At 43.6% G+C, this 19977-nt stretch overlaps 1 long non-coding RNA gene across 2 annotated transcripts in view; it reads left to right on the top strand.

Moving 5' to 3' along the window:
- Positions 1–19977, top strand: part of LOC120369203 — a 119040-nt gene that overhangs the window by 80475 nt on the left and 18588 nt on the right. Inside the window, exons 3-4 of one of the 2 annotated variants that reach the window (XR_005582995.1) lie at positions 8779–8859; positions 15260–15308. This is a non-coding gene — a long non-coding RNA (uncharacterized LOC120369203). Of the gene's footprint in view, positions 1–8778; positions 8860–15259; positions 15309–19977 lie in introns of those variants that run through there. The other variant, XR_005582996.1, reaches the window with a different exon arrangement.

Genomic DNA, 19977 nt, shown 5'->3' with positions numbered 1-19977 from the left:
GACAGACAATGGAAAAGAGTTAAAGTTAAAAAGTAAGCGACTGAAGCAGCAAAAGTGATGTGAACCAAAAGCATGATGGACCTTTAAAAATCACCATCCTCTATCAACATAAAACTCTTATCACCCACCATTTCCCAACCAAAGCCAGGCACCCCCAGAAAGAACCTAATCATTCACTCTCCAGTCTTGGCTAAGATGGTACCCATCACACAGCTCTATCTGTATATGCATTTATTCAAACATGCATATATTTCTATATACACAGAATACAGTCATGTATCTATGCATATACATGTGCATGTGGGTGCACACACACATATATACATGTAGAAATACATACATATATAAATATTCTAATTGCTAATGTATTCACTGGAAAAAAAATCTTCACACCACTCACTATTACTTACCCACTGGTGGTTTTAAAAATTCTGTCCAACAATCTCAGATCTCTAGAGGAAGCAACACCAGAAAACACAGTAAAGTTGGAGTATCCAAAAACAACAACAGCAAGAGAAAGGATGTGGCTTTGGTAGAAGGCATCATTAGTATTTTGTGTGTGTGTTTGGGTCTCTTTCTTTCTTTAGTAGAGCCTGTTTGAAACTGAAGCATTGCCAAGTAAGTTAACATGGGTAGAAATGGATTTTAAAATGGATTAAATATCAGTTTGAAATTAACAACCTAAGAATTGATCAAATCCATAGAGATTAATGAAACACGCATCGAAAGACACATTTCACTACCGATAGCACTCAGAATTAAGAGGGAAATTTGCTATTGATCCTGGACTGTCACTGAGGCAGTCCCATTATTGCTCAAAGACTTGTGATAACCTCACACTGCTCTCCTTTTTGTACAATGTCTCTTCCTCCCCACACCCACTCTTTTCTTTTCTTTTCTTTTTCTTGTTGACTCCTTAGTGGGATGAAATTGAGCCAAAAGAAATTGAACTGAATATCAAGCAAAACCTTCCAGCAATGACATCCATTATTCTGTACAGTGATCTCCCAAGAGCAGAAGTGGTGGGAGCCCTGCTGACTCATTTAATAGTATTCCGGAAAATATACTGGAAGGAATAGCCCAGCACTGGGATGAGAGAGATGAGGTAAAGAATCTTCTCCTCTGATTTCTATGACTCTACGCCTGCCTGTGCAACAAACTATTCCACAGTGTAGAAAAAAACTAGACAATGCAGTGCCTTTGGTTTAACCCCAAACCTTGTCAGACTTAGGATCACATCTAATCATGTGTCATGGCTCGGTGGTGCAGAGATGTATCTCCCAGGAAGGTGAAACAGAGATGTAGATACACATTTCTCAGGTTCAATATAACTGTTGGCACTAAAGGCACTCTTCTACTTATATAATAGTATCTATCGGTCTACTGCTGTCTGTCATATTTCTTTGTCTGGGCAATTGCTGCTCTCATCATCACTGTGGTATATAAGCACTTCTCCCCCATATTTGTTCATAACATCTAAGGACACTACTGGGAGTCATGCATGCTCATAATTGTCCAGGAGCAGCGTAACAATCTTTTGCACAGGACAAAGAGCCAGATGACATAAGTTCTACTTACGGCTCTCCTAGAGTTGCCATGTACCTACCGGCAAAAAATTCCAAACCTAGGTGTCTAGAAGTGGTTGGAAAATGGCAGATATTATTTTAATGCAATTTTTTTCATTTTTTAAAACCAAAAAAAAAATTAGTTTTCAAAACCCCAAAATATTTTTTTAGGTCCTTTTCTTGAAAAACAGGAATGCTTCTGTCCAAAATTTTTCTTTTGAAGAAAAGGCCATTTTTCACTGAAAAAAAAGGCTTGATGGAAAATAGTCAATCAGATCTACTAGCCACATAAATGCATGTTTACACACATAAATAAATAGATTGAATTTTAGAAGTGCTGAGTGTCTATAGCTCCCATTAAAGTCAATGGGAAATTTGCAGGAGTAAGGGCTTCAGGATTTTGCCCAGTGTTTGAGATGTTTGGATGTAAAGTACTAAAGAATTGCCAACTAATATTTTCATTATTATTATTTTGCCACCTCCCATGTGTCAAGCCTTGATATTGCATAGGTAGCAGATATTCTCAGTCTCTGGCCCTTGCTGAGCTCTGTGTTGGCATGTGCTCTGTGGTGTATTTAGTTCTGTGGATAATTGGCTGCGGCTACAACAGTAACTTGCTGTTGATTAGGTATAATTGAAAGCATAGAGCATGCATGCGTTATCATAGTGTTTTATGCGTAAGCACAGTAGATGCCACAGTTGACTGCACTGCATTCTGATGCCAGCTGGGGTTCAATCTCAAGCCAGAAAACACGGCCTTTACAAATGAACAAACAAAACAGACCAATACTGAACATATCTCAAGAGGAAAATGTGCTTAATTTTTTCCCCTTTTGCTCTCATCAAGGATCTTAACAAATTCCTTAGTCAATTGCCTTCTAAGGGCAAAATGCTCTACATTCACCCCCGGTGTCTCTGCAGCAGGCAGGTCTCTGTCTCTTTGTAATCTTCCAAAGTCACTGTGTATAGGTAGCTTCCGTATCTTTGATGTGCTTACGTACATTTCTTCAGCCAGGGATCTGTGCCGCCTTTCTGATTCTAGGTTTGTGTTGATAAAAGTTTCAGCCTCACAAAGAGACATAGTGCAGAATTTTGATTCCTGCAGTTCCCCTTTTTCTTTAAATGCGCCTGTAGGCATCATTAAAATAGGCGTTGTTTTAGTTAGTACCCTACATCTGAGAGGACTCCCATGTCTGCTGGCTAAATGGTGGTTAAGCCATTCATAATTTAGTTTCTTCTGTAGCATGATACAACTAAGGCTTGGTCTACACTACCAACTTATGTGGCATAACTACACCCCCCAAGCGATGTAGTTATACTGACTTAACCCCAGATCTAGACAGCACTATGCCAACGGGAGGGCTTCTCCTGTTGAGATAGCTACCATCTCTCGGGAGCTGGATTACCTACACTGATGGGAGAAGCTCTCTTGTTGGCTTCGGTAGATTCTTCACTAAGCACTGTAAATGTAGACAAGCCTCCGGGCCTCGTTGCAGTTTTCAAGCATTAATTTTTCAGGGCATGTCTACACATACAGTGCTGCAGTGGCAGCTGTACCAATGCAGCGAAAACTACCTCTGCAAACGGCAGAAGCTGTGTCGGCGGGAGAGGGTCTGACATACTGCTGTGCTTATGTTGCTCGAGGGGGTGGTTTATTCACACCCTTGTGGGACACAAGTTATGCCGATATAAGCTGTAGTGTAGACATAGCCTATCTCTGATTTCTTCCCCACCCTCCGTCTCTGTGAAGGTTGTGGTTATTATATCCATTTAACAGAGGAGTAAACAGGCACATGGAGGTTAAGTGATGTAACAGTGAGTCAATAGAAGAGCCCTGAGAAAATCCAGGAGTCCTGGCCTCCTGCCCCCGCTCTAACCACTAACCTACATTTCCTGTTTGAAAAACAAACTCATATTAAGCCTTACGAAACTTTTGTATTGGCTCTCCAGCGTTTAGGTACCGGGATTCTTTTGTAAAATGTCTATTCCACACCCTGGATAAGGTGGTGAACAGGAAAACACCTGCATCTAGAATTTCCATAGAGCATATAGGTACTGTTACCGCAGAGAGAGAGAGAGCTTTTAAAATTGCAGCAGAGTTCTTTTACTTTTCCAAATGCTATGGAGTTAACGTAATGCATGTGCTTCTTGAGGCATGCCCCTAACATTCTAGAAGATATGGCAAACTTGATTGCTGATTGAAACCTAGGCCTTTTAAGGTTGACCTCTTTTCTCTTGTGTTGTCACCTCCCTGCCAGACATCTCCTGAGATGAAATGCTTTGCCATATCTCAGTCCATTCCATGGCCAAGAGAAAAATAAATCAATCTGAATCTTGATTTAGATTTCAAACACCCTGTAACGGAGTGATTACCCGCTCCTGCCCTGTGGGGCTTGAAACAGCCCAGGAGAGAGCTGTGGCTGGGGCAAGAAGCCTGGGCTGATTGGGGAAGGTAGGCTTAGCTGGGACTATGCCCCAATCAGGCCCCACACTGGCCCCTATAAAAGTCTGTGAGCCAGCGGCCCAGGCAGTCTCCCTCTGCCTGTAGAGGGAGAAGGGCCTGGCTGCAAGGTGCCAAGAAGGGAACCTAGAGTGGAGCAGGGCTGGGGAAAGGCCTAGGGAGCCGGGGAGCTCCGGCCTAGGAAAGTCCCAGGCTGAAGGCCTGGTAAGACCCATTAGGTACTGGGTTGCAGGGGGCAGCCCATGGGTAGGCAGAGGCAGCAGGTCCGAACCCCCTTTGCCTATGATGAGTGGCTTACACTGCAGTCCGCCCCAGCGAGCGGCGGGGCTAGATGGGGACTGGCAGTAGCCGAACACTGAGGTGAAGTGGAGATAGTGGGAGGGGGTTCCCCTGGGAGGGGAGACCCTGAGGCTGTGAGGGGTTACTGCCAGGGGGCAGCACCGGGTAAACGGGGCACCGGGCCAATGGGAGCCGCTGGAAGCGGCATGGGCCGAGGGACTTACTGGTCGCCACTTCCAGCAGCCCCCATTGGCCCAGAGCAGTGATCCGCAGCCAGGGGGAGCCGCAATCAGCCGCATCTGTGGATGGGGCAGGTAAACACACTGGCCTGGCCCGCCAGGGGCTTTCCCCAACAAGCGGTGACCCCTGTTTGAAAAACCCTGATTTAGGCTTTGCACAAGAGGAGGTCTGGCCCCTAGAAGAGCTTCCCTGCTGCAGACTGACTAACTTGCCCTATTTTTTTTTAACCATGGCAGCGTAGTATAGTTAAGACCACACACTGCTCTGAGACCCCAGCTGTCACAATGCAGGGGTGTGAATTCAGGACAGTGCCCTGCCTAGACATGAAATTTCCTCCTCTCAGTCTAAGTCAGATCCTGGCTGTTATTTTAAGGCAGGACTTGTTCTCTCCATTGGTATTTTATAGCACTGACATGCTTTGCTGCCTAGATGCAGGGCTGGCTCATAAGGCAGGGAGTTAATGTCCCTAATTTATACTTTCATGAAGCTGGGGATACATTTCTCTTCACAAGAATGTGCCAGCAGGCTGTAAAAAGGATCATTTTCCAAGATGACATTAAAATTATTTCCATTCAGGAGGAGAAAATCCTTGTTAGACAAACTCGGGGCTCAGGATGCATAATGTGTGAGCACGTCCCCTGCCGTAGAGAGCAGACACACCAAGGATCTGATTCGGCTCTCACACTCGTGTAAAATAGGAATAATTCAACTGAAGTCACTAGACTTACATTGGTGTAAGTGGAGGGAAATCAGAACTCAAGCATGTGAGGAGTGCACCTACAACAAATGACACAGTGCGAGTAGTCAGGGATCCTAGTAGCAGTTGCAGATGCTTACAGATGGAGAGGCAGCATTGTCAGCATTGACCGGATAGTCAGGAAACCAGTGTTCTGTTCCTAGCTCCTCCACTGATCTGTTCTCTGTGGGCTTGGCTACACTGGCGCTTTACAGCGCTGCAACTTTCTCGCCCAGGGATGTGAAAACAGCTGCGCTTCCAGCGCTGTAAGCTAATCCCCATGGGGAGGTGGAGTACCTGCAGCGCTGAGAGAGCTCTCTCCCAGCGCTGGCACCGCGACCACACTTGCACTTCAAAGCGCTGCCGCGGGAGCGCTGTACAGCTGCAAGTGTAGCCATACCCAATGTGGCCTTCGGCAAGTCTCCGCACAACTGTTTCCCTTCCTGTTCTTTGTCTGTTTCGTCAGTTTAGTTTACAAGGCGTTTTGGGCAGGGGCTGTTTCTCATTGTGTTTGTACAGCACCTACCACAGTGGGGACTGAAATTGAGTCCGGAACTCTATGCACAACTGTAATACAAATAATGTTGTGATTGACCAGAACTATTAGATCATTGAGTTAATCCCCTGACAAGGAAAAGATGTATTCTCCCAATAGAGGATGTATTAATGTCATGCTACACTGGATATTTGGGAAAAGGCCTTGGGGCATTAACAGATTTTTTTCCCATAGACTTGTGATAAGTTTTCCTAAATCTACTAAAAACATGTGGCAGTAGGAGCATGGGTGAAACTTTTGGAAGATTCTGAACGATAAAATTGTCATGATATTTATCATGAACTATATCTAATGCACCTATTGCTTTATCATTTGGGTGTCATAAATATAGAATGGTACGCTCTCTGTATGTAATGTATGCATGTATGTGTGTTATATTTAAATGGCTAGGTAGTGCTCATGGAAGCGATTGGCCTACTTGACCACCAGTCATTGGTGAGGGGACCACCCAAAGGATGACATTGGCTCGCACCCAGGACGGAGGAGAGGCCTAAAAGTAACTGAGTTTAACTTAAAAATCAAAAAATGCAGAGAAAATAGTGAGATCAAATGGTCACTACTAGGGTTCTAGAGAGGGATGCTGACCAGAGAGCCCTGGATCATGGGTGGCCACTGCTCTGAGAAGCAATCAAGGGAGTCAGTCCTAATGGCATTCTGCTCAGATGAGTTCAAGGAAAATGGCCCCACAGTCACAGACAGCCTCCCCAGGACTGAGCTTCCTCCTCCTGGATTTACAAAAGGCCATTTTGGAGGTTCCCAAGAAGATCTCTGCAACTAGTGCAGCCTCAGATCTTTTTGACCACTAGTTGAAAGAGGTAGGACCCCCGAATGGGTCATAACACAGAGCAACAATGGTCTCCTTCTGGGGAGCGTGAACGACCCCAAAGAAAACAGGAGTCCCCTGATTATGGAAGGCAACTGAAGAAAGCAGGAATGGAGGGGATGAGATATAACAGCAGCATGGCAAAGGGAGACACCCAGCAGAGAACCTTCCACAGTTCCCCCTCACACGCCAAAAAAAGGGGCAAGGGAGAGGGTGGATGCTACCCAGTGAAACTCAGGCAGGATGTGTGCATGTTTGAGGTCTAGCAAGATTTTCCCTACAGTCACAGAGAGCCTCTTCCTCCTCCAGGCTAATCAAAGTCCACTTTGGCTAATGCTAGGAGGAGATTCCCGAGGCGGTCCTTAGATTTAGTGAACTAGTTGGACTGACAGCGCTGAAGACCGGAGTACCTCTGTTAATCCACAGAACACATGGGCAGCAGCAGAGCAATCTTTGCCTTCCTTGACAGCCTGCAAAAACTCTTCCCAGGGAGCTGAAGGCAGCTCAGTCTGTCTTTGCCTTGACTGGGTTTAATTCACTCTAGGTGGAAAGCACCCTGTGTAGAGGGCCAGAACAAGGCCTGTGCAGACGGGTCTCACTCCAGTTCTCAAAACAGGTCTGAAATGGAGTTAAGTAATGAATAGATCTAGTGCTGGCCCTTTGGTATAGCTATGAATTTCACCCTCTGTTTAACAACAACCAGAAGTCATGCCCTGTGGTTTAAATATCGGGACACCAATAAGTGCTGTGATTACATAGGCTGTTGTTTTCATTCATGACAAATGCCTCTGATCAAATATGGACATTTTTTTGTCCCTGTGGTTATAAACTCCACCCATTTAAGAAATCATTAAAACTCAGCCAGAAGCTTCTAAAAATGTGAATTCACAGGAAATCAGAATGTGCCCTGGGTAGAATGGGAGCTCCTATATCTTCCTTTCTGAGGCATGCCCATGTCGCAAGAGAAGCTGGAGCGGCACAACCTTGAAATGGTCATTCAAACTTGTACCTGTGTCCTTAATAATACTACCTTCCTGGGATTGTTGCTATGTCTTTTTCTATTCGAGGGGGAAAGCCTGCAGTCTGATTTAACAACCTCTATCATTTCTTTAGCTGTCATCCCAAATGGACTCTTTCAAATACTGCGGTCAAGATGAACATCTTCCCTGCCCCTTTCACTAAAGGAAGTTCTGAGTTCGGGAGCACTGACTGGAAAGGATTAGCACAGAATCTCAAAGTGCATCTTAAAAAAAAACAACCAAAAAGGCAAGACATGCCATTATATAGCTGCATAATCTGGGGCACATATGGCCTTTGCTAATTACAAACTTGCATCGAGCCGTGCTTAAGGCTTGTCTGGAGTATGTGATTGCTTGCTGCTATTGCATTAGCAATCAGAAGACAAATTACTAAAAAAACACCCCCCAAAAGTAAATAATTAACAGCAAATATTCTCTCTGCAGTTTATTCATCTGTTTATCATTTTAGAAACAACTAGTTTATTGGGGTGTCTGAGTGTACGTGCAAGGTGTCAAGCAATAATTACTGCGAGCACAGATGTTTCAAACAATACGAGAAATATACTAGGGGAGTTCATCCGTGTAAGTTTGCAGAGCCTTTGCCCCTATCATTTTCAGCATCTGTTAAAGGGCTGGCGCTGCCCATCACAAAACAGGAAGGACTTGAGGGGTATGGTATGGAGTGTACAGTTGGGAATGGAATCTGCTGCCACTGAAGTTGATGGCAAAATTGCCATCAACTTCGGTGGCTTGCAGGATCAAACCCTTCATACAGAGGTACCATTAGGGCTTAAACCCTGATGTGTTGACCGAAACAGAGGCTAAGATTAAAGCGGCCCAGATTTTTTGGTCTTAGGTTCATCCCCTACTCGTATCTATCACCGGCGGTTTGTATTTTTACAGAAGACTTTATGAAATAAAGGTACAACAGAGTTTGTTAAAGGGAGGTAATGGCAAGGACCCCCAAAATAAGCAAGATGACAACGAGCAGATAACAAAACGAGGCAGGCTGTAACAATAGGGAACTGTAGGGCCAAACACGCAATGATTACAATACCATCTTCAGCAGCTTGAAGTACTGATGTCCTTTTCTCCTTAGGTTGGTACGGCGCGCCAGGACCACTGGATCCCCTGGATGGGACCCAGGATCTTAAAGCAGGGCTGGATGAGCTTCTTTCAGGTAAGTTGTTGAACTCCCCCTCCTTCTACCTGCGTCATCATGTGTACAGTGAGCGAATCTTATAGACAATGGATTAAATGTGTGTAAGTGAGTAATCCCCTACTTAAAGTAGCCCGTGTGGGGTGAATGGCCAACCCTTAATTGTCTGTTCTGCACTCTGCCACTCAGAGGGGCAGCTCTGATCTGATCTGAACACTGCCTTATATAGACTTCTGGTTACTAGGCAGATTAGATGTTTGACAGCCACTGTCTTTCCCGCCTAAACAGGAAAAGGCGCCAAACTGGAATGGGGAGGGAACAAGAAGGCTCAAAAACATGGACGCCTAGTTGTCCTTTAGAGGATCCAAGATGGCCTTAGGATTTTTACCTCTACAGATGCAGACAAGCATTTATGCTTTAGCCCATTCATAATCAATGGGACTTACACATGTGCTTCTGTTTGCCTGAATCTAGCTGCTTTTCTGAATCAGGGCCTCAGGCCGGAAGCAAATCTAAATCTGCCACTAGCTTAACTTTCTACTCAAAGAGCAGTCAGATCACAAGAGACTGTTCTGTATGTACAGCCCCATGGAGAAAAGCCAGTTACTGTAATTCATTAGGGGTAAGAGTCTTAATGCTTACGTTTACATTTCAACAGGAAATACATGCCTGAATAGAGATGGTCCGTGTATAAGTAAATCAGATGTTTGGCCATGGAGCAATAGGCTATGTCTGAATGCAGTCACCAGCAGCTAAAGGGTGCAGAAGGGGCAAGAAGAGTTTGGAATGTGGTATGGAACATAAGAACAATCATACTGGGTCAGACGAATGGTCTATCTAGCCCAGTTTCCTGTCTCTGACACTGGCCAGTGCCAGATGCTTCAGAGGGAATGAACAGAACAGGGCAATTATTGAGTGATCCATCCCCTGTCATCCAGTCCCAGCTTCTGGCAGTCAGAGATTTAGGGACACCTAGAGCATGGGGTTGTTGACCATTTTGCCGAAGTATGCCCTGTGTGAAGTACTTCCTTATGGCTGTTTTAAACCTGCTGCCTATTAATTCCGTTGGGTGACCCCTGCTTTTTGTGTTATGTCAAGGAATGTAACTGAAAGTACTGGTCAACAATTTGTGATTTGGGGTGCCACACTTGAGATGTCTTAAAGGGGCCAGATTTTTGGAAAGTGCTGACACGTACCCAGGGCGGCTTAAAGTGACTTTTAAAACTCTTGGCCAACAGAATGAAGGCAAATAGGACAATTTAGGGTGAACAGAAGGAAACTTCTTGTGCAACAGTAAGCTGCTACAGTGGTATGATAATGGTGATATTAACAATGGCTCACAGCTAATCGAATGCCTTTCATTGATAGGTACTAATTCAATCCAAACTTCGAGACGGTGTCTTTTTTTTTTTATTGTTGACTGTCAGCACTGATTGACTGAGCTGAGGAATTGTGTTTCATCTCCCCACTTTTTGTTCCTGGGGAAAAAAATACAAATGAATGCAGATGCTTAATTGGAGCATGTGAAAATGTTTGTGCTGTGGCTTGGAAAACGAGCCAAGAGTCATTTATAAACACATATGCCACAGCAGATCGGGTTAGTTAAAATTAATTCATAAATAACGATTTTAGTGTGGCAATTCGTTCAGACCGAAACCTCTTTTAACTCCCCAGTCACTTGTTTATTACTTATTATTTATTTGGTAAACAGCTGCAGTGCTACCTGCCCTTTTAATGCCAACACTCCTCTCCACGACCGCCAATTCATTTCTCTCTCTGGACAAATTTCTCTCTCCCTCACTCTTAATGTCACTCTCTCACTCACAAGAACGGGGAGCAAGTCTGCATAAAACAGGCCGCTCCTTGTAACGGTGAGAAGTCAGTGTCAGTGCAGTGTTAATTGGATAAATAAAGGTTGGAGGTGCCAGAATTGTTAAACCAGTGGAGGTGCCATGCACTCCTTTTCGCGCTCAACAGCAGGAGCAATTAAGTCCCTCTATGTAATACAGACACTGTGGACAGTGCGGGCTACTTGGTTGCATGGGAAGTCAGAGCTGAGGCATGTGGAGGGATAGCTCAGTGGTTTGAGCATTGCTCTGCTAAATCCAGGGCTGTGAGTTCAGCCCTTCTGGGGGCCATTTAGGCATCTGGGACAAAAATGCATTTGGGGATTGATCCTGTTTTGAGTAAGGGGTTTATTCATAGACTCTAGGACTGGAAGGGACCTTGCAAGGTCATTGAGTCCAGTCCCCTGCCCTCATGGCAGGACTAAATACTGTCTAGCCCATCCCTGATAGACATTTATCTAACCTACTCTTAAATATCTCCAGAGATGGAGATTCCACAACCTCCCTACTGGATGACCTCCTGAGGTCCTTTCCAATCCTGATATTCTGTGAAGGCTTTCCCTGGTTGCAGAGACAGTGGCTGCAGGCTTTGTGGGAAAGCCAGGAGAAGGATCTGTTGAGCGTGACCTTAAGAGGAGGAAACAGAGGGCCATAGCTTCTTGGGCACAGAGCTTGCTGGAGTGGCAGAGTTGGGGATTTCTGAAGAAGCATACCAGCTGTTGCTTGTTACTACTATGTTCAGGGAAGCAGGACTTTGTGGGCATTTTTTGTAAGTCAAACAAAATGACACCAAGAATATATCTGACTTATATCATTAATTTCTTATCTCAGTGAAAACAACACTTCAAGGTCCCAAATAGTGGTTGGGCCAAAGAGGCAACGGTGGTTTTTGACCAGATCGCTTCACCATTGCCTCATCTTATGCCCTGTTCAATGCTTCTGAAACGTCCTGGGCGTCTTTAACTCCCATCGGACCAGATTTTTTAAAGTGACGCATTGTCTCCATTTTTGGGTGCCCAAAGAAAGACACCTTAAGGCAGCATTATTTTCAGAAAGGGCTGAACACCTAACCTCTGGCCATCAGCCCCCTTTAAAGTGTCTCAAATTGGGCACCAAAAATGGGGATATCCAATAGCAAAATCTAGGTCTCTTGGGAGCACCCAGCGCCTTACAGTCTCGGGTACTGGATGGATCTGAAATGATAAATTGGAGGATGGGCTCCTCTTTTTTTTGGTGACCTGTTTTCTAACAACGCTTTCTGGGTTTTTTTTCCCCACCAAAAGTCAATTTAATTCTGAATATTGCTGGATTAACAACATGGCAAACTGCAGTTGTCTGCCGTGTTTGTTGATACGCAGAAGAGGCACTGCTCTTCATACAGGGCCAACTGTAGAATTGCTGCCTGCGCTGAGTAAGGTGTGGTGTGTAGCTACACTGTACCAGCACTAGACAATTAGCCATGATTCAGAGTCACAATTCCCTATTCCCCCATTGCTCTGGTGGGGAGTAAATTACTTCCCCCTTTATTATGGCAACCTCCTCGAGACAGTAAGTCAGAGTAAGGTAGGTGGTGGAGTCATAACACTTCCCACTCCTCACCACCATCTTCCTTCCCCTCCCACCCCGGGTCTGAAAATAGTAAGGCTGTCTGGCGTAATCTGGGAGTAACAGTGCTGGTAAAAGAGAGTTTAAGTGCACCTCTCAGTGACCTGGCTTGATTTTTATTGATTTAGCTGGGTCTGGATCTCCTCCCGCACATACATGCTTTAAGCACTGCCTCCCACTTGCCAACAGAGGGGTGTACCAGGCCCTCTCTCCCAACCCTATTGGGCGGAAGTCATAATGGGTATGTCTACAATGGAATGAAAGACCCACGGCGCGGCTGGCCTGCATCAGCTAACTCGGGGTCATGGGGCTACAATCTGCTATGCAGGGCCGCCTGCAGGGGCCCCCACGAAAATATAATATTCTATAGTTTTGCAACTTTTTTTTATGAAAGGGCCCCCCAAAATTGCTTTGCCCCAGGCCCCTGAATCCTCTGGGCGGCCCTGTTGCTATGTACAAGTCCGGGCTTGGGCTGGTGCCTGGGCTCTGGGATCTGTTGGGTGGGAGGGAGGGTCCCAGAGCCCAGGCTCCAGCCTGAGTGTCTACACAGCAATTTTACAGCCCTGCAGGTCCGAGTCAGCTGACATGGGCCAGCTGTGGGTGTTTAATTGCTGTGTAGACGCACCCAATCTAAACAGGGATCAGCAGGGGACTAAAAGGCTGAGGCAGGGCTGTGTGGCAATCAGACCCCACAGACAACAGCAGTAGAAGCTTTCCTGTTAGATGCACTGAGGTGCCTCCTGGCTAGAACACTGCAGAAAGCAAATTGCACACATTCACTGGCATATTTATACTAATTGGTTTTGACTGTGTCTATGTCCCTTACGGCAAAGAGAGGCAAAGAAGCACCTCGTGAGGTAGATGGATACTGGTGGCTTTGCATGAATATTCCAGCTCCTTGTAGCTTTAAGATTAATTTGGGGTGCAAAATGCGCTTATCACTAATAACAGGTTCGTTCTAGCTACTTAGAGATTAATTAAGATGATTAATGAGACACACACACACACAGAGTTTTATTAATACCACACTCCATATAAGCAAAAGTCACAGAACTAGAAAAAAACAAGGTAAGAATAACAGCAGAATCTGCATCCTATATGCTCATGCTTAAGGTGTGATTAAGTGTTAAGGATCTGGAGATCCCGCAGCGGGTCAGGTTTGATTGCCTTTTATGCTTGTATTACTTACAGCCACCTATTTCTGAGACTCTGTTTGTTTAAGTCTCGGCCTCTTGTTCATATCGGCCATTCCTGCTACCCATTGGCACAGATAGAAGATTCTCCATACAATGCAGTAAAGGGGTCTGGCCTAATAAAGCTTTTCCAATCTAGACAGTTTAGCACAAGATATATGCAGTGAATCTTCTGAGGCAAGATTACTTACCAATGCTAAGTTTTATTATGCTTATTGTGGCCTTATGCTCGCTAACACCAGGCCTCAAGCCAAATACTAGGCTACAGGCTCACTGAAAAGCTCATTTTAAAACAATCTTTAAGTTTCTTTGCTTATTCCTACTTGCATTATAGCTTTTAAGTTCATTTGCACTAATTTAGCAAGTACTTTAACTCTTTCTAAGATATACATGATTATTTACCCGAGCTCAGGTCATGAGTGAAAGGTCAATATCCTTGTATCCTGATTAGCTAATTAACTTAAGTGACCCCAATCAACGTTCTCCAGGGGAACTAATGGTGTCTGAGTGATCAGAGTGCAGGCTCATCTGCTAACTCCCTTCTCCCTGTCACAACACTCATTTATATGAACTCCCAGCCATACAAACAAATCTGGTGCCACCAACATTGTTTAGATTTAGATGTTTTCTCCTGAGGCGAGTGTAACTTCCATTAATGTGAATGGGATGCAGCAAATAACACTGTGCCATCGATATACAAGAGGAAAAGATAGTGAGGGTCAATGTTAAAGGCAGTATTAAGCAACCAGCGTGGGAAGGCAACGTGGTGGACAGTGGATGGGAAGTCACATGATCTGGCTTTTCTTCCTCACTCTCCTGCGTCTTTTGTGTGACCTTTGTGTGTCCCATGTCTGTGCCTCCATTTTCCCATCTATACGAGGATGATGCTATTTATCTTCCTTTGTGAAGTGCTTTGAAATCTGTGGATGAAAGGGGCCATGTCAGCGTTAAGTATTACTGTGCAGTCAGGAAAGTGAACCAATAAACATAAGAGACTGTAGAAGTCAGAGATGCAAAAGACCTGGTTATAGGGCAGGATCTGGACTTTCAGGGAGAGACCCCTGAAGTGGAGAAGGGATGAAAAGTGAAGCCTGATTTTGGTTTGGGACTTATTGGGAGGAGCCCTGTGAGTCCTGGCCCTGAGGCATGCTGACAGGAACAGGTCTAGGGCGGCAGCAGCAAGGAGTCTGGCGGAGTGAACACTGACGGCCTGTCCTAAAGTCCCTGGGCTGAAATCCACTGTCGATGACAGCCCTGGGTTCCTTTACTAGGCTCTGGTAAGGTGGTGTGAAGTGGAGCCCTGTGTGGGACTATTGTTTTAGCCCCGCTTCCATCCTGCCCCGCAAAATCCACTCCCACCCGCTCCCGCATTCTTTCTTGCATTTTTGTCCCACTCCGACCTGCAAAAACTGTCGATCCTGGAAAACCTGCAAGAGAAACAGATTCTCCCAAGCTACTGAAAAAAAAGCCAGTTAAAATATATATATGAAATTCTGACTCCATTTTTACCACTAAGAGAATAAAACAAATCTTGCTTAAACCATGAACTTTTTTTAACTCCTGTTATAATAGACATCAAATCTCTTTCTATCCCTCACTTAAATTTAAGTATTAAAACCTTTATTTAAAAAAGAAGAAAAGCTTGCTTTACATTGCTGGAATTCTATTTATGACAAATTGACAAGAGATTTAGTGTTTTTCCACAAATGATCACAGCCTGGTTTTTTTGGCCACCCGCAACAAAGATTTTACCTGTTGTCGCTATTATGGCAGCAGGTCCTGCAGGACCCACAGGATCCCAGACCCGCTGGAGGGCTCTAGGGTGAAGCTCATGAGAAGGGGATAAGGATGACTCAGAGAAGGGTGTGAAGACCATGGGGCTGAAGATCTTTTGTGCGGATATTGGACAGTTATTTGTTGGACTTTGTTACCCCAGAAGGGTGTGGTGGGGGGGACTGTCAGTGACCCGGCTGGAGGGTGAAATAATGAGAAGAGGCAGGACCAGGGAAACCCCTGGCAAGCTGTGCTGGAGGAGGAGAGCCAGCTGTGCCATGCACTGCCACAAGGGGACACTCCAGTGGTGAGTCCACTGTTCTACCCTTGGAATGATGTGGAATGAATTTTTGACTAATACATTTTGTGATTTGCCAAGAAGCCATTAGACAGTAATGATTAATAGTCAGTATTTACCTGTATAGGATTTGAACCACCAACCTACCAATCTTAATGCCCTTCAAAGGGGCTTTCATAAGGTGCGTGGAACGTGGAGTGTAGCAATGGAAGCTATGGCCAATCCTGAGCTAAGAGTAATAGTGTCTGTTTTAGTGTGATGAGTTCTATACCGACTGGGAGTTGAACACAGAATACCTTTTTCCCCACAATGTTTGGTTTAAGTGTTTTATTTCTTCCTGAGTAAATTGCAAACCATCCCAATTAAAGATCTCCCTAACTTGGACTGTGGGGATACACTTGTCTAAATCCTATCTCCAGACAGTAAGATCCATATCCAGTTACCAGTCGCTTGAGTCATCCTGTTCCTGGATCAGAGAATTAAGTAACATTTTGCATCACTATTACCCTACTGCATCAGTGTAGCTAAATGTCTAGTGGATTTAGGGAAGGGAGTTTATACGCTCTGACAATCTAAACTCTTATTTTCTGTTGCCTTTTTTAAGAAGACACAACGGACCAAAGTTATCATGGGCATTACTCTGCTGAGTTTTATGGAGAGACACCAGGGATGAATTTGCCCCAATGTAAAGTTGTCTCTCCTTTTTGGCTGAGGCTTAATCTTTGAGTAGTCTGGCTCTCTCTCTTCTATAATGAGAAAGCAGAACTTTAGGGGCTGGATGATTTTCCATCTTTCTAATGGGAGTATTTCTTGGCCAAAAAATAGCCCCGTGTCACTTGCCAGCCTTCATTTGCCCTGATGTTTCACATGCGGTATCCTAGGTTTCATCAAAAGATTCCAATCCAAAATGAGACTGCAATGCCAAGAGAATTACTTTGAATTCAAACTCTGTTAAGCGCAGCATGATACATGGTGGAGTCATCAGGTGAAATGAAGACTGACAGTTTAATTTATCTAAATACTGTAAAAGAAAAGACATCTGGCATGATGGCTTCTGGCTTCTACAAGATGACAGTAATAGACGGTGAGTCTCTTTACTGCTACAAAAAAAATAATCCTTGTTTTAATCTATAATTTTTTTTAATAGAGCAAAGCATGGTATTACAGTCCACAGCTCAGATCTTTCTCCCCTCTCCTCACCATACCTCCAGTTTCTATGGTCCAAAGGAGATCTCAGATTTGCTCGAGTTATCTTCTTTATACACCACAGTGTAAATAATGGAAGCAAAATCCGGAAATGAGCCTGCCATCCTCGTCTCTCTTCCTCTCCCAAACTCATTCCATCCTGTACCTAGAGTGCAAGCGTTTCAGAGCAAAGATGGTCTCTATGGGCTAGATGGAGCAGCCATTCAGCTTTGATCTTGCAAGGGCTTGTGTCCTTAAGTGTGAACTCACTGGCTTCAGGTGCCTGGCTTTTGGATCTGTCCTAATGCATGGTGGTCTACTTCCTCAACCCAGTGAAAATCAGGACTGGGGAGGATATAGGGTAACTGCAAACCCTTTGAAGGTGTAGCTGTTCCAGTTCTCCAGATCCCCAGTGTCTGGCTGTAGTGTGCTAGGATCCACATGTTTCTCCTGATGGTTGTTGTTTATGTTAAGATGTGGGAGGTGGCTGGAGAGTTGAAAGAGTCACTCCTCACACAGCAGAGCCGGGTTATGAATCCTGATCGGAGCAGAGAGATGCTGCTGCAACTTAGAGCAGGCTCCAGCGTGCGTGCTGTGAAGTGGATGTAAAGATAAAAACAAGAGAAACTACCGGTACTTGTTTCACACAAGCTCTCCCAGCGTTAATGTGAAGAGTGATGTGCTCACCACAAACAGCAAGGCTGCGACTTACCCAATGTACAGCACCTAGCACAAAGGAACCTGTTCCTGACTGAGGCCTTTGGTGCAAATATAATAATATAACCCTAAATAAATAATCAGGACAGTCCATAAACATTTCTCTAGTTCAGAGACAAACAGCTCTAATGTACTTCAGTCTGCAGTTGTCTGAATTTTTTGGTCAAAATATTTTTTCTATGAAAAACAGCTTTTTTAGTTTACCAGAACATAAATATTAATTTTAGTTGAAAGTTTCCAGTTCCCAGAAACCAATACCTGAAAAGCTTTGGCAAAAATGGTTTTCAAAAACTGATTTTGTTTTTGGCTTTTGGCTTCATTTTTTTTTAAATTATTATTATTTTATTTTTATTTTCATTGAAAAACTGAAAAATGTTCACAGGACATTTCTTTTTAAAACTATTTTCCCATGAAAAGTTAGCATTTTGCAACTGGCCCTGCTTACTTCCCCTACTCAACAGATGCTTTCAGAATTCAGAATCTCAGAGAAGATCATTTTAAAGGGCTTCAGGTTCCCTAAAACAGGCAACAGATGGGATCAGAGAGTGGGATCAGAGAAAAAGGAACTGGCAGATTAAAAATTTTTTTTTTTAAAGAAACATTCTGTCATGTTCCATATAATTCTGTAGATTAGCAAAGCTGGAAGGATCTTTAAAATCCAACTTACACTTCAGCATTTGTGCTGCAGCTTTACTTTTTGAATGTCAATCATCTTGGCCTTTTTAATTACTTTCACTTTCTGGCTCTAGCACATGTGATTTTTTTTTATCTTTATGGAAAAATCTTATAGAACTTAATAGCGATGAAACAAATGGCATTCTGTAGAAGTTACTTTTAAAACCTAAAGAATGTAATAGAACATGTTAATGCTTCCATACTATCCGATAGAAAATTCTGTGGCTGAGACATAAATAGTCATTAAATCCCATAGGATGATCTGAACTTTTCTCCTTTTTTTTTAAATCACTTTTGAATACATTCTATAGGACTGTTGCTTAAGGAATTATTTTATATGTATGCATTTCTATGGTGCTCATCGCCATAGTATTTGACCTTTTACATTTTGGTTAGACACAGTGCATGAAATATTTAAACTAAAAGTGAACTGAGGAAGATGCATCAGAACCAGATTTGGTGCTGGCTGGCTAGAAGGTTCGGGATTGGGGCCAAATCAAGATTAGGTTTCAGGATGCAAACTCCTCTCCCCCACCCATAGTGGAAATCTTGCCTGGAAATGTTGTATGGCAGATATTTGTAGGAGCAACTTGATCTCATGTGACTTCTGCCACATTGAGTCAAAATCTAGTGAAAGGTGGTGCTTCAGTGAGATTTTGCCACATATGAACCTGAAAAATTAGGCTCCTTTCAATTCTTGATGCAATACAGAATCTAAACTTTAGGATCCAGAAATTTTGAAATTCAAGGAGTTCAAATTCAGGGGTTTGGTTCGTTTGCTAGTTACGACAATTTTTTAAAAAAATGTTAATGAACAACAGAAATTGCCATGAAAACAAATCTGTCAATATTAGGTTTGACAAACTTTCCTTTACAAAATGCCTAAGGTCCTTGACTTTGTCCTCTTTAAAGTAATCAGCACAAGGACAGAAGTATTGCAAACAGCCTATTGAACTATTTTAATAATGTATGACTGATGACTAGACACATAGATCTTTTTTGTAGATCTTTAATTGAATTTTTTTAATTAGACCAGTTCCAGGAACAGATGCAATATCCCAAATCACAGTTCTAATCTTTACCAAGAGACAATTTCCTATCCTCTCACAATACTGGTGTCTTTTCAGCCATCCTCCAGCAATAAATAAATATCAATAACTCAACAGCACGATGGATTTAGACAACTTTTGTCTTTTTTTTTAGTGGTAGAATAAAAGTAGACCATCAGCATGAAGTGAAGTTGTCTTTGTTTACTGACCAGTCTCCAGTTACATATGGGTACCAGTTTCCAGCATTTTCATGGACGTCTCCTCGCTGCCATGTGGCACCTCACTTAAAACACCTTCGCCAACCAGCTGTGCCATCATTTGGCAATGAATCAGCTTGCTGATGCAATCACTAAGTCAATTGTAGATTCATAGATTCCAGGCCAAAAGGAACCAATATGATCATTGTTATTAATCACACACATCTACAGGGTCAGAACTAAAATCCTGGTTCTTCATATCCATAAAGCTGGCCTTAAACTAAAGATGACCACCTTAGTCCAAGATAATACAAGTAGTGTGTCCCTTGTCTGCACTGGTATTTCTGGGAAAACTGCATGCTATTACACTACCACCAGAGTAACAATTGTGGGATAGCAGCAAAGAGCCCTGTGGCACCTTATAGATTAACAGACTGTTAGCCTATAAAGTACCACAAGACTCTTTGCTGCTTTTACAGATCCAGACTAACACGGCTACCCCTCTGATAATTGTGGGATTGTTAACATGGACAGGTAACCAATATTTTAACCATTGTGTCTTCTAGATATGCTCTGGGCAGGGTCAAAAAATAAATCAGT

The sequence above is a fragment of the Mauremys reevesii genome, linkage group 7, assembly GCF_016161935.1.
Source record: "Mauremys reevesii isolate NIE-2019 linkage group 7, ASM1616193v1, whole genome shotgun sequence".
In the NCBI taxonomy this organism is placed as follows: Eukaryota; Metazoa; Chordata; order Testudines; family Geoemydidae; genus Mauremys; species Mauremys reevesii.
The sequence above is the reverse complement of the archived record's forward strand: the minus strand, read 5'-3'. Positions and strand labels throughout refer to the sequence as shown.